Below are 15,505 nucleotides of genomic sequence, written 5' to 3'. Positions count from 1 at the left end.
ACAGCCCTCACTCCCAGAGGATCATTCCCTGTTTTTCTCTGTCCTGATAAGGAATTAATTCCTAAAATTCTCTTCATTTTGACCATCTAGGGTGAATGTTATTTTCCCACAAGGACCCTAAGTAAAACACTATCGTTCATAAAGAGACAAGTAAGACCAAATGAAATGTCTTACTATATACTTCTAAATTTTTAGATCAAAATTCGTTTCACATTCTGACTTTAAAATTGATTCCTGAAAACAACAGTGTCCATCATCTCCATTATCATTTCATAACTGAGTTGCTACTACAACTTAAACATTTGTGCTTTGCATTTTTACTACATAGACAGCATATCCTAATGAGTCCTGCAAGACTTAGGAATCTATGGTCATAAGTGGTAATTACAAAAAGAACCACAGGAATTGGTCACTGATACAGCATGCTGTGGAAAGGGGATAAAATTTGAAATAAGAAACCTGGAGATGGAGTCTGAGGATTGGTACTTTTTAGCTTGTACAAGTGATCGTGCACAAATCAGTCTGGTTAGCTTTTGTTTCTTCACTTGTTAAATGGAGTAAATAAAAACTCATTTCATAGGATTGTTGTGAGGATAAAAACAGGTCTTGAATATGAGTGTTTTATGAAAAAGCAAAGTAATATGCTCAGCATAGTTATTATCTTATATTTAAAGCAAAGATAGTATAAATACCCATATTAAGGATTTAATAAAACATAAATAAGTCATAAGGCCAGTAATAAAATACTAGTTCTTGAGATGCTCCTGTTTTCATACAATGATGAGCTTAAAATCAAAATGGTTTGGAGAAGCTGCCAGTTATTCCTGGAAGGTCACTGGTCCCTCCAACACACTCACCCATGTCAGTCAAATTCCTGTGCTTAGAGAACTCATGTTCTTCTTTACCAGTCATTAATCATTCACTAAACAAATATCCATTGAAGGCCTTTTACGCTCCAGACACTCGTCTAAGTTTTAGGGACAGAGTAGTGAATAATATATACCACCAATGTATCTTGGAAACAACAACGCCACCTCTCAGAATTTGGTGTGCATTTCTTTTGTTGAAATATTCCTCTCTTGTTCCTGTATTTTTTAACCTGTCAACCTGTCAGGTCAACTGCTGGACTGTGGGCTTGCTCAAAGAGTTAGTACATAAGGTCCCACTGATATGCTTAACATTTATACTATAAAAAAGAACAGACAGAATTTTACACAGAAAGTGAAACCAACCATCTAATATAATATAATTAGTGTTTCTATAAAATTATGGAATACGACCAAACTACATAAAAGCTATTCTTAAAGCCCCATATCACTTTGATTATGGAATAAAACCCCTGAACATTGTGCAAATGAAAAACCTAAAACCTAAATTTATTTACTCATTAATTATTTCTTTGGACAAAAATTGCTAAATGCCTTCTGTCTCAGTCCTTAGAATGACTTTCATAGGGACTCCTGTATAATTAAATACATAAAATAATACCATTCATGCAGAGAATCTAGATTTGCTGAGTGACTTCTGACTCTATTCTTACACTAAGGGAAGTTAAAGAATGTTTATGAATGAATGTCTATCTGGGGGACTGAGATATTATACAGGGATCAGTTAGTAAAGCTGGTATTAAATATATCAGTATTATATTTCCTCAATGAAGTACTATTGGGGTACTTATTGGAAAATCATAATCCAGAAATGCATTCCAAGTGCCTCTCGTCCTACAAAATGAGGATATTAAAAAGGTACAGTAAAGAGAGCTGATGTGTTCCTAGAGACTTCCAAAGTGATAAGCCAGCTGGACCAGTGAAGGGGGTAAAGAAGATATTCCTATGAAAGTTAAATATCACAGTGAAACAGTCCAGACCCAATATTCACATAGGAGAAGTTCTGATAATAAGGTAGTAGTACACTGTGAAGATGAATGGTTTATCATGATTCTCATTCATTTGGAAAATAAAGTATACGTTTGTTAGAACTTCACAGGCCTCATAACTAATGCTCTTCTACTATTTTTAGACCCACTAGAGCCCTACATTTTTGATAAAAATAAAAAGCGGCTTGGAAATGTTCACTTGTTAACTAGGCCTGGAGGAGTATATGCACTCTTTTTTTTTTTTTTTTTTAATTAAGAGGCAGATCCCTTTTGCAAAAGAATCAAAAGGTAATTCTTTCACCATAGATTCACACTTTCACCATAGATAAGAGTGAGGTCCATTTTTTCCTACATTCATACATACAACAAATATTAATTGAACACCACTCTAGTCGTTAGCATTGTGAATATAATAGGAATAGACCTAAATTAACCAACTCTGAAAAGAAACAAAATAAAGTGGAAAGAGATTATTTTTTAAAAAACAGGAAATACAAATCAAAACTACAATGAGATATCACCTCACACTTGTCAGAATGGCTAAAATTAGCAACACAGGAAACAACAGGTGTTAGCCAGGATGTGGAGAAAGGGGAACCTTCTTACACTGTTGGTGGGAATGCAAACTGGGGCAGCCACTCTGGAAAATGGTATGGAGGTGCCTCAAAAAGTTAAAAATAGAACTACGCTACGGTCCAGCAACTCCACTATTAGGTGTTTACCCAAAGGATACAAAAATACTGATTCAAAGGAATACATGCGCCCCAATGTTTAAAGCAGCATTATCAACAATAGCCAAACTATGGAAAGAGCCCAAATGTCCATTGACTGATGAATGAATAAAGATGTGGGGTGTGTGTGTGTGTGTGTGTGTGTGTGTGTGTGTGTAAAATGGAATATTACTCAGCCATTAAAAAGAATGAAATGCTGCCATTTGCAATGACATGGATGGAACTAAAGTGTATTATGCTAAATGAAATAAGTCAGAGAAAGATAAATACCATATGATTTCACTCATACGTGAATTTACAAAACAAAACAAAACAGATGAACATGGGGGAAGAAATGAGAATGGCAAACCATAAGGCAGACTTTTAACTATGGAGAACAAACAGGGTTGCTGGAGGGGAGATGGGTGGGGGGATGGGCTAAATGGCTGATGGGTATTAAGGACAGCACTTGTTGTGATGAGCACTGGGTGTTATATGTAAGTGATGACTCACTAAATTCTACTCTTGAAACTAATATTACACTATATGTTAACTAACAAATTTAAATAAAAACTTGAAACAAACAAACAAAAAATAGCACTAACATTCATAAGACTGAATACAGAAATGAATAAATTAGCTTCATGGTCAACCAGATGGTAGAACAGGTTTTATTTGGCAAACTTTCAAATGCAGTATCTAAAATATTAATAAGCCAATAAAATAATTTGGAAGAAAATACTTTTAGCATACTATCTGCAAGAGATATATTTGTTCCCTGAAGAAGGTTGGTAAAAAACTGAAATTGTTGAGATGAAACCTGAGCATATGCATGACTCAGGAAAATTACTTTCTAGTGTCTATCAGTCATCATTTAGAACAGTTGTTCTCAATTAGGGGTGGTCTGCCTAATTGTCTCCACAAGAGACGTTTGAATATACCAAGAGATGTTTTTGGTTAGCACAACTGGGGAAAGGAGTTCTATTGGTATCTAGTGGGTAGAGGGCAGGAATACTACTAAACATCCTACAATGTCAGGTCATTGACCTACAGGTCAGCCCCCCACAACAAAGAATTATCTGACCAAAAATATCAGTAATTCTGAGAGTGAGAAGCTCTCCTAGAATATCTAAATAGTGATGAAAAGCAAAGAAAGAGTGATCCAAAGAATTTCAAGCCAACTGAACTTTCATAAGTCCTCTGAGAGGTTTCACTTGCATTTTGTTCTCAATCACCAATAATCTTACCTTTAAAATCAGAGTATTAGACCAAGTCAACCAAGTCTTTTCACAGTCCAAAATTCAGTTACAAACAGTGTTTCATTTAATTAGACTTAGGAGTAGTATGCCATAAAATTATTCATCACAATGTACTTGCAAAAATCTATAATTTGATTTATGACTGGTACATCTAAAACACTATAGCTCATGGTCTCTCCTTAGGAGCAAATTTGAGTTCCAAAAGAATCACTGATGACAACAAAACCATTTTACATTTATGTGCACATAACCTTTAAAATATATGTACCTGTGATGTACTACAATGACTACTACATGATATGTTCAAGAAGGATTTTGCCATCAGTGAAGAGTAGTCAAGGTATTATTATGTATTTGACTCAGAAGATCAAGACTTGTCTCTCTCTTTCATAGCATTGAATAGATAAGTATTGAATATTATTACAAGTATAACCAACTCAAACGAACAGTTCTTTATTACTGCCTCTGCAGAGGATGTGGCATAGATACAACTCATGTCCAATTACAAACAATCTAGAAGTCACGCATATGCAAAAGACATACAAACTGTATTCATCTGCTTGAAGTTTGTTTAACAAACACACCGTCTTACAAGGCGCTGTTATAAGAGATTTGAAAATATTAACTCTGAATCACAGACCTGTACCTCTGAAACAAATAATACATTATATGTTAAAAAAAAAAAAAGAAGAAGAAGAAGATAGTAGGAAGGGAAAAATGAAGGGGGGGAAATCGGAGCGGGGAAATGAACCATGAGAGACTATGGACTCTGAGAAACAAACTGAGGGTTCTAGAGGGGAGGGGGGTTGGGGGATGGGTTAGCCCGGTGATGGGTATTAAAGAGGGCACGTACTGAATGGAGCACTGGGTGTTATACGCAAACAATGAATCATGGAACACTACATCAAAAACTAATGATGTAATGTATGGTGATTAACATAACATAATAAAAAAAAAGAAAATATTAACTCTCATTTAATCCTTATGTCAACCCTATAAGTTAGATGCTATTATAATTCCTATATTTATAGATGAGGGAACTGAAATACAAAGAGGTTAATTCTCACACTCATGTCATTAGAACCTAATTATATCTTGCCTACATTATTGTTAACAATTGTCAACTGATCTCCCCCTTCCCAATCTTTCTCCTTCCAATCCATATTCTACACATTTGTCAGAGCCATTTTTCAGTAACATACCTACTCATTAATTTCTCTGCTTAAAAGTCTCCAGTGGCCCCAGATTTCTTACTGGATTGTTATGATTAAAAATAAGCAATAGTAATTTTAGCAATAATAGCTAATATTTTTTCTTGCCTTCTGTGGATAAAGCACTGCATTAAGCACTTTACATGTAGTATCCTGTTCAAACCCAGCTGTTGTGGTACAGAATACAGAGTCTGCCATGATCTGACCCATGTGTACACCTTTTTCCATGCTTCACTGCCTTTATATAGATGGATTCCTTCCTTTAGTGACTTTCTCTCTTCTCTTTCTGGCACAGTCCTATTCATCAGCTCCCCCAGAGCTAGGCATTCTATTCTTTGTGTTCGTAATGCACCTTGAATATACACTGCACTGACCATGTCATATTATACTCTATTGTTCATACACCTGTTTTCTTTATCAGTGTTTCAGAAAATCATCCCAGATTCATTTATGTTCCCGACACATAAAAGGTACTAAATAAACTTATTGAATATATGTCTCAGGAAATCAGAGAAAGAAATTGGGTGTTTGTTGTCAATGTTGAGCAACAAGAAAATCCATATCTAATTCTCTGATCAAATCAAAAGATTTTGTGCATGAGGTGAAATTTCAGCAGCCATTTAAAAGATGGAAGAAAACATACTTGGGCAGGTTTGAGAGACAGAACATTTCTGTTTTCAAAGTGATGCTTGGGAAACAGTATAAGAACAAGTGTACAAAAGAAAGCATTTAAGTTATCCTCTCTTAGATGAAAAGAGAACTAAAGTGTAAATAAGAGATGCAGTGCAGCACACTCAGGTAAAATTTTCCACGTGCAAAATAAGGTCCTCTGATGGAACAGGTGACGGGGAGACATTTAGGAGAAGAGTGGCTTCAAGTTGGAAGTAATCTCACCATATCTGAACTTTTAAACACTTTTATGCAAAACTTAAGGCTCAAAACTTTTAATTTTGCCTCTTGATTATTAATATGCATTTCTTATCTTCCCAAATAGGAAATAATGCCCTGCTCATCATAATACCCTGCATTCTATCTAGTGCTGTGTTTGACACATAATTAATGCCCCAAATGGGTTTGCTAATTGAATAGAAATCTCAAGTGAAGCTTATGAAGACGTAGTAGAAAATATGTTGGAGCTATATTGAATGTAAGAAATACAAAATTACTTTGTATTCTAAATTATAATGAATTATTAATAAGATACAGTCTCAGGAAAGACAGTAATGTTCCTTGAAACTATTCTCACTTCAACTTTCCCTATAATAATGTAATTTAATATTTCTCTCACACTTTTCTCTGGAGCTCAGTGCTATTCCATTGATCTATCCCACATATCCAGAGAAAATCAAATGTGCAAGATATTGCTGACCTATAATAGACAGAGCAGTGAGTGAACTTCAATCGAGGATCAAATTACTATTTGAACTCTTAAGAAATAAGTTACATAAAAATATACAGATCTTGTGTAATATTCCTAAAAGTGAAATATTAACACAACACCATGGAATTGGTCCATAAGTATGTATCTAATATAAATAAGCTGAACATTATTTATCTTTAAAGATGACAGGAGGATATTTTCCTCATGTAGATATCCTCCACAAGACACTCATAAATTTATTACTGATGCTCAACTGTGCAATAGGAGTAAATAAAGTGGCCTTTGCTTTCAAAATTTCAGTAGCCATCTCCAGTAGGATCCTCAGAAAAAGATCAAAGTGAGTTCTTAGATAACAACCAGGAAAAATAATCCCATGAGTTGTCTTCTCTTTTCATATAAGTAGAATCCCTGTGGTCTTCAATAGTGGCTTTAAGACAAGCCCCATACCACGAATATCTAACACTTAAAATCATTAAAGTTTTCCTAGGCACCTATTTTTTTATCTTAAAATCTAATTTTAAGAAAGCTACATTGAGATGTGGGGAGGAAAAACTTTTAAAACATATTTCATGCTCTGTCCATCAATCCATGTCCATCAAAACAAACTCTGAATTCATTAGCTCTATTTCAAAGGAAGGAAATGCAACAAAAGGATTAAAAGTATACACCTCTGAGAACAGGCACCCTGGGGAGATGGGGTATAAAAGCCCCTACAAAAAACCTGATTCTATTTTTCTAACATAAAAAAGAAGGCAAAATAAAAAGGTGACTCTCTAAGGAAACAGGAACACAGGGAACATCCGGGAAGACTCTCTGGGACTCCAGGTTGCGGCTCATTGTTGGCAATGTCCATGGCTGATGCACTAGCAGTAAACTATCTCCTGGGATGCTGTTTTCTAAGAATGGTGACAGGTCTGTATTGAAGCGGCCAGAGTATATCACCTATTCCCTGGAATGCAATCTCCAAAAGAATAACTACGGTGATTACATTTAATGAGCTAAAAACTTGCTAAGACCTAAGACAGTACAGGACACACAGTAGGCGCTTAAAAGCTAGTATAGTTTATTTATACAACATCTTTGGTTCAAATAGCAGTATGTGCTGAAGATTTAGCCATGTCTTTTGTCTGAAAAATTAATGTCTTTCCATAACGACTTTTTTTTTAAGAAAATTTATCAAAATTGTGTTAGCTGCCCTTTTTTTTTTTAATGGAATGGTTGAAACCTCCCCTGGGTTTCTGAGATGAGTTCTAGTAGAGAGAATAAAGAAAGTTTGAATCAAATATAGTAAGATATCTAAAAGGTGAGGTAGAAGAGGTATGAAAAGGATTTAAGTGTATTACATGAGTCACAAGCATGAGCTGTATGTTTTTAAAAATAGTAATAATATATGGGCATGTAAAATTATTAACAAAAATATAGCTATAAGAAATGGTCCAGTTAGACCTTGAATACTTTATATTACTGCTGTTTGGTATTAAAAGTGTCATAATTTGAATTTTAATAATATAGTGGATATAGTACAGATGTAAACGAAACCAAGTCAAACTAGGCTGCACTCTAGCTAAACGGTTGAGATCATTTGGTATCCTCCGTCACAAAATAGGAATGGAAAGCCACTCCATCTCACAAGAAACCCAAAGACAACCGAAATAAATCAACAGAGTTGGGCAATCAATAAGCTATCTTCTAATTTTACCCTCTCTTCATGCCTATGACATTCATTGGATTTTAATCTGTTAGCATGCATTTTGTGTTTATAAGATATTACAGAGCCTTAGAATTTGCTCACTAAAAGCATCATCTAGGCGGCCACCTATGGTGATTCAGGTTCCTCACTGTACAGGGGCATGATGGAGAGAGAGAGGAGAAGTGAAATCTATCCCATGTTCTGCTCATACAACCCAGCATGGGCTACATCTTTCTGAAGGATGAGAATAACTTTTTCTACTTCATATAAAGGTGCCATATGAACTCGTGGTGGCCCTGTGCACTGCTATGAATTCATACATGTCATTTTAATTCCATTATGGGCTTTGGACTGGGCCATATTTGGATTTAAATCCTAATGTCATCTCTTACTATAAGTGTGGCCTTATCCAAGCTATTCAGCCCCTCTAACCCGTCTTCTACATGTTAAAATGGGAATAGAATCATCCACTATGCAGGGCTTCTGTGAGAATTGCAGATCTTAAATGGCCAGAAGACATGATTTTATATTCAGATGTTCGATATGTATTTGATACTATTATTAACTCCACAATTATGTGATAGAAACTTTATTTAACTAAATTAAATTCCTATCTATTATGGTTAAATCTGATACAGTGTGTATTCAATGTTCACTAAGTCCCAGACTAATAGTAGAGGTACATTAAAGAATAATATTTATGCCAAGAATATGGTTATTAAATATAGAATGTTTAAGATCAGCCAGGAGTTTGGTAAAAAGCTGGCCCATCCCAACATTCTGATTCAAGGTCCAGAATGAGCGTCAGGATTCTGCAGCAGAATTTTCCAGGAAATTCTGACATAGGTAAATCACACTTTGCAAAACTATGCTACATATAGAGAATATTGTTATCTTCAATTTAGCCTGTAAAAAGTGATAAATTATCCAATCTCTGAAAGCCTGTCTTGATATACAAATGTAAACCATGGGCCCAGAATTGGGTTGTGCACCACCACATCTATATGAAAATGGCCAACCTATTTAAGGATTGTTCCCATCTCAATGTAATTATGTCAAGAGTGCAGGTTATGGGGTCAACAAAAATTATAGTTATTGACATGCCTATCTCCTATAAAATTTAATTCTAATGGAAGGAAGTCAGTAGAATCAAATTCTTTAAATATTTTGTCTCATTTTCTTACTAATAAACTTTCCTCCAAAGAGGAAAAACGACCTTTCTTTTTGCCAACTCATTTTTAAGGCATTTACTTAATAGTAAGCTAAGTGACCCTTATTGCTAGCTATATTTACATATCATGGGTGATAATTCCACTTAGAAATTTAACATGCTCCTTTAAACATGCTAAAAACCTCTAAAAACCTCTAAAATGACATTTTCAACTTTATGCCTTCAAATTGTTCCTAATTACACAATTATCTTTAGCTAAGTGTAAAATTTTGGTAATTATGTCATTTTCCCACCATTTACCCTTACAGTAAGGAAAAAAGCATTTCTGAACTGTTTTGTATTATGTTTTTGTAAAGCCACTTTGGAATCCTAAAAGATAAAGAGAATACATGTGTTAGATTAGATAGATAGGAAATAATAATTCGATTTTGGCTTGGCTTGGAAATGTCACCACCTCAGAAGGCAAATCATGCCAGCAATATTTACCCATAGACCTCACATAAATTCCAAATCTGAATACTATTATGACAGCGGCCAAGATAATGGGCCTTAGGGGGTACCATTCCTTATTCCCAATCTTCACTTTATTGCTATATTGTTTCATAAGGACAGGAACTTCACATACAGGAGCTTAGTGAATCCCACAAAGCGTACTTACTGAGACCCTAAGCACCCAAAGTGTTACTTAATCAGAGTGAAGCACAGATCCCTAAATTCCCTAAATAATGCACACGATCTAGAAAGGCCCTCAATACCTCCATGCAACAGCTACAGAGCACTTAGTGACTCAACTAGTAGTCTTGGCCATATTTGCATTATGAATTAAATAAGTGAAAAGAAAAGAATAACTGAAGTTTAGCATCATTTGTCTCATTGATGCTAATGAGGTTATTGATGGTACAAATAACATTTATATTTCTTTAAGAAGTGCTTATGTTTATCTCCTCCAGAGCTGCTATCCTAATCATATTTTGATTAACTCATGTCTAAAATTGGTTTACGTTCTTTGAGATATAGCAATGGATGGCAATGAGGAGGTGCTCTGGGGCATATATGGTTAACTGTCAATTATTTTTTTAATGGGAAATCTGGAGTCCCATACGTACCCGATTGAGTACTTTAGTTCTCGAAAGAAAATTTAAGGGATTTAATACGTTATTTTCATTTTAGAGTTAATGGTGGAATTAGATGACACATGGGGAAGTGTCAGACATGCAATAAGCATCCTTAAATAGCAGAGGTCTTCCTCACTGTCAGAGAAAAGAATGTGGTCTGCCTTTTTGCATGAGCCTTTGTTCTCAGTACTAAATAGCTAACATTATCTGAATACATCAGATACCATTCTACCACGTCAAAGACTGGCAGAGCCACCTGGATGTGAGTCAACCGCCAAAGGGCCAAATGACCAGCCCATCTGGTATGTGGTCATGTGACTAGCAGGCTATTTACATACACACACCAGACAGAAAGATATAAACACAGCCAATTATATGAATATGCAGGGAAAAGGCAAACCAAGACCAAGCGAGACTATGGTTCTCCAGTACCTCGAAACTGACCCAAAGGAAAAAGACAAATCATGTGATTGTACAATTCCTTTACATTTTATCATGTGGGCAAACGAAGACAGGATAACATGACAGCACAGTGTACTGAAACAGGCAAGAGTTTTGGAGCCAGGAATCTGAATCCAAATCCTGGCTCTGATAAGCTATGACTTCTAAGACCATAGGTGTATTACTTAAGCTCCTTGAGTTGCAGCCCCTACTTACGCAAAGGTGGAATAGCACCATCTACCTAGTTAGGTCGTTGTGATGTCTACAGATAATCCTTACGAAACACCCAGAACGGCACCAGACCAAACAAGAATGTGCAAAAATAGAAAGGTAATGTAGAAAGAGCAGTGTAAGTAGCAGTAACAACACGTTGCCTGTATCTCTCATCACCACGACCTTCGCTGTTCTGCAGCTACTACTACTATTACTAACACCCACACCGACACCTATACAATATTATGGAGAGTGTGTTGTGAGAACAGTGATTTGTAGCAAGTTAGGTATTTGTCTTCGGATGTTTCATGAGTTGAGTTTACCACCTAAATCAAAAAACAAAAACAAAACAATACTCTGAGCTGTGTGATTGAGCTGGACTAAATTTATGGGGCTTATTTTATTAATGTGCCATTTAAAGGATATCCATCTTCCCAACAGTCTTGAATAAATCAAAGGTCAATTGAGAACCTTATTTTTCTTTTCCAGGCTTAGCCTATTTTCAGGTACTAATAAAAGAGGTGCCTAGCATTTTTCTATTCATTTTATGAAGTTTTAATCGAATACTTGTCAGAACAATTCACACAAAGCGTATTTTTCTAGAATCCAAACACAAACTGAATTGAAAACCAGCACTCTTATACACTAAGATATATATCATTTCCTATTTTCCTTAAACTTCTCAGAAAATTCTACAATAAAGGCACCAAACATTTCAATGATTTAAGAAAGGAGAGCTAAATAACTTGATAGCTTTAGCTTTTCCACTGACATCCTGATACAAACCATTTCTTCCTAACAACGGCTTGCCATTAACTTTGGTTAGTGTCCTTGATTGTCCCTAATAAGTGATAATTCTATCAGCCTCTTAAATGGGTCAGAGTGAGACAGTTTCTGTGGGGTTTCTCATGAGATTCATGAAAAATCATGAATTCATGAAAAAAAAATACTCCTAAGAGCATTTTAAACAGGTAAAAATTAGTTAAAAAGAATATCAACTAGTTTTATTAACTGAATAGATAACATATTAAGATCAGCAGTAGGTAAATATGCTAAAAGAGGAAAAGGAGTGACCCAAAGATTGGAAATATCACTAAGAAGAGCATACGATGTGAGGATGATGTCAGGATGATGCATGACAAGAATGTGAGGTGCTGTTGCAAGGTTTCCAGTTGGGAGGCTGCTTGTGTTTCCTTGGGGATGTGGACAGGAGGATGTAAACTAGAGGGTGATAGTACATGAGTGTGGGTATTTCAGGATGGAGGGAGTAAAAAGGGTAGAGAACATTGGATAGACAGATTAGATAGATAGATAGATAGATAGATAGATAGATAGATAGATAGATATGTACATACATACATAAACATACATACTACCATTTCAAGTTGTTCTTAAGACCATCTGACAGCACCTTGCCCTCCATTGGCCTGACACCCACTCTCATGTAACTTTCAATGTCTTGTCTTAATATTAGAGGCCCCCAAAAGTTAGTACTGAGGAGTGGGATAGATGAGCAGAACATCAGCTGAGAAAATAGAATAACAGCATTTTTACTTAGGAGTGAAACAATGTTATTTTGAGAATCAACATATTAAAGTCATTGTTAAAGGGCTTGGGAAGAAAACCATTTAAGTAGGCATGTTATAACCTAATAATATTTAAACTATAATTTGGCATAGTTTTTCTTAGCCAATGTTTCCACCCTCAAATGCTCCTCTAATCTTTTCCCCACTCCTCTAACACACTCTCTACTTGAGTAATCATCATCTACCTGAGTGTTTCCTAAGTACACCACACATTCTCACCAACTTCATTGAGCAAATCATTAACTTTGCCTAATATTTCCTCTTCCCCATATTTGCCCATCCAAGTCCAATTAATGCTAATTCATGTCTGCATCTTCAAGATTTCCTGCACCAAGCATTTTTCATGTTCAACTGATTATCCTCTAAATCAACACTGGTAGAATTAGGCAATGCATGGATAAAGGAGACCTAAATGAGTTCAGTCCCTTAGAGGTAAGGAGCACTGGGTATTATATGAGAGATGAATCACTGAAATCTACCTCTGAAACTAATAACGCTGTACGTTAATTAATTGAATTTAAATTAAAAAATAAAATGGGGAAAATAGGGAAGAGAAAACACAAGAGGTTTTTTAGAATAAATTAGAAGACAGAATGTGGAGAAATAGTTAGAAAATTTTCTTCCCCCTTATCAGCCTGCATTTGCAAATATTTGTTATCGATTGAGGACCCACTGTGTCCTTGTTACTACATTAGGCATTATTGAAAACTGGGAAACAGAATTGGTTTTCTCAGAGGGAACACTACCTATGCTCACCCTCTTAATTAAGGAGCTTCCTATGTCAAATGAAATCAACATAGATAATGTAACCAGTTTTGACATTTGCTGTATTCTCTGAGAAAATGGTATTGTAATCTGAGAAATTCATCAGTGCCTCTACTGACTTATCCACATCCCTCCTCTGTCGTCTGGACACTCAGATTTATGAATCATTTGAAAAGTCCCTGACAACCTTTTCACCTTTTGCATCACAAAACTGCGTAAATCTTGTATGTTTTCCTATACTGAATGTGGAAATTAAACCTCTTTTTTAATACACTATCTGTCTTGCTTGGCTGGTTTATGGTGAGAAAGAAAGCCAAATATGTTTTTGAAGCAATAATTCATCAAGTACAAAGGAAGAGTGAGCAAATAGCTTCATCTTACTAAAGTAAGCATGTTTTTAAATCCTCATAAAATACGATGCCATATCTCACCAAAGTTGTTAAAAATGGGGGGGGGGGTGGTGGCAACAATTAGGCAGCAATTAGATAGAAAAGGTATAAAAGTGACTTGCAAAAGCCATCATCTCCACAAAAACATTTTTGCAAGATGGAATGTGGAAAATGATGTAGAAGAATTTTCGACAACAAACCATAGACAGGGAGGGCTTTGAAGACAAAGAACATTCTTTCATTTCACTTTTATAATCAATAAGACTAAGAGATTGCCAGTCCCAGCGAAGAATTCAGTGCAGGGAAGGGTGAAGGACCATCCAACCTGTGACTACATATTGCTTTGATCCTGGTGTCAACTGATGAGAACTGTATTCTTCCAAAAGCGAATACAGATTCTAGAAGGATCTAATTGCTATTTTGGAAAGCCTTCCAGGCTGACTTGGTGGCTCTGAAAAAGGCAACTAAAATAATGAACTTTAAATTATGATTTGATTGAGATCTCATTTCATGTGTATGTCTTGTTTCTCCAACAAAATTATAAACTATGTCACCTACTTCCAACCTCTCATTAACAATAATTAATAATTAAAATAATTAACTTTCTGATTTACTTAGCAAACAGTAAACGAAGTCTAGGTATGTCACTGTGCCAGGTGTCATGAGAAAAGAATTAGCCATGTGGGGAGGGCCAGATAGTCCTGGGCTCGAAATCTACCTTGGGTAAAGAGTGTAACCTCTCCAAGCTTTTGTTTCCCCCCCCGGGAAAGTGGGATAGTAAGTGGGTTAAAAAATAAGTATATAAAACACTGGTGCTCATCTGGCATTCAGTCCTTCTTAATACATGGCCCTAGAAGGGAACTGAGGTGTAAATCATGATCCTTATTCCCAAGGAGCTTAAAATCTAGGAAGCCATATAAAACAGGTGACAATAATTTTTATAAAATGCCATCTAACTGGTACCCTGGGAATAAAGTCATTCTTCTCAGCCAATTTTCCTAGTTGGCTAAGGATTTTACACTTCTAAGCATTTTTTAAAAATTATTTGAATTAAAAATGTTTCTAATAATATCTTATATATTTGTCTTCTCCTTGATAACCTGAACATCATTTAATATTTTCATAACTCTGCAATCACTTTATGAACATCAGCTTAGGGTACTTTGCTAAGTGGACACTTTGCTAGGTCTATTTGCTATACCTTCAATGGCCTTAAATTGCTATAATTTTGAGGATTTATGTGTGATATTTTTAGAAAGTCTCTTGTCCTTTCATCAGATGTCACTTCTTAAAGCTGTCAGAGTTTGTGTCTGTAATATTGTTCTGCCTCCAAATTTACTGCTTCAAATTTACATTAGTCCAAGGATGGAAATCACTTGCAAGTTAGAGTTGTTTTTACATTTTCTATAAGTATTATGTATCCATTAAAAAATATAAATATATATCCACCCTTAAATGAGAAGTTATTTTAGAAATGACTACTGAAATAATAAAAGCAAGAGTCACAGTTTTTCAACCTGAAGTTTAAAATATTAGCCTGACAAAATACAAATAATATTAAAAATTTAATAAACTGGGTAAGCTTTGCAGTAAGCATGATTGATGAAGGATTAATATCTTTATATGCAAGTTCATATAAATCAACAAGAAACCAATGAAATAAAAGGCAATATGTAAAGCAAGTCACAAAGAAGAAAT

At 35.3% G+C, this 15,505-nt stretch overlaps 1 protein-coding gene across 2 annotated transcripts in view; it reads right to left on the bottom strand.

Moving 5' to 3' along the window:
• ARHGAP24 (Rho GTPase activating protein 24) overlaps nucleotides 1-15,505 on the bottom strand; it is a 749,428-nt gene that overhangs the window by 453,702 nt on the left and 280,221 nt on the right. The gene's annotated exons all lie outside the window — the stretch shown is intronic.

This window comes from Phoca vitulina, unplaced genomic scaffold (assembly GCF_004348235.1).
Source record: "Phoca vitulina isolate PV1807 unplaced genomic scaffold, GSC_HSeal_1.0 scaffold3, whole genome shotgun sequence".
In the NCBI taxonomy this organism is placed as follows: Eukaryota; Metazoa; Chordata; class Mammalia; order Carnivora; family Phocidae; genus Phoca; species Phoca vitulina.
This window is presented reverse-complemented; position numbering and strand designations above follow the sequence as displayed.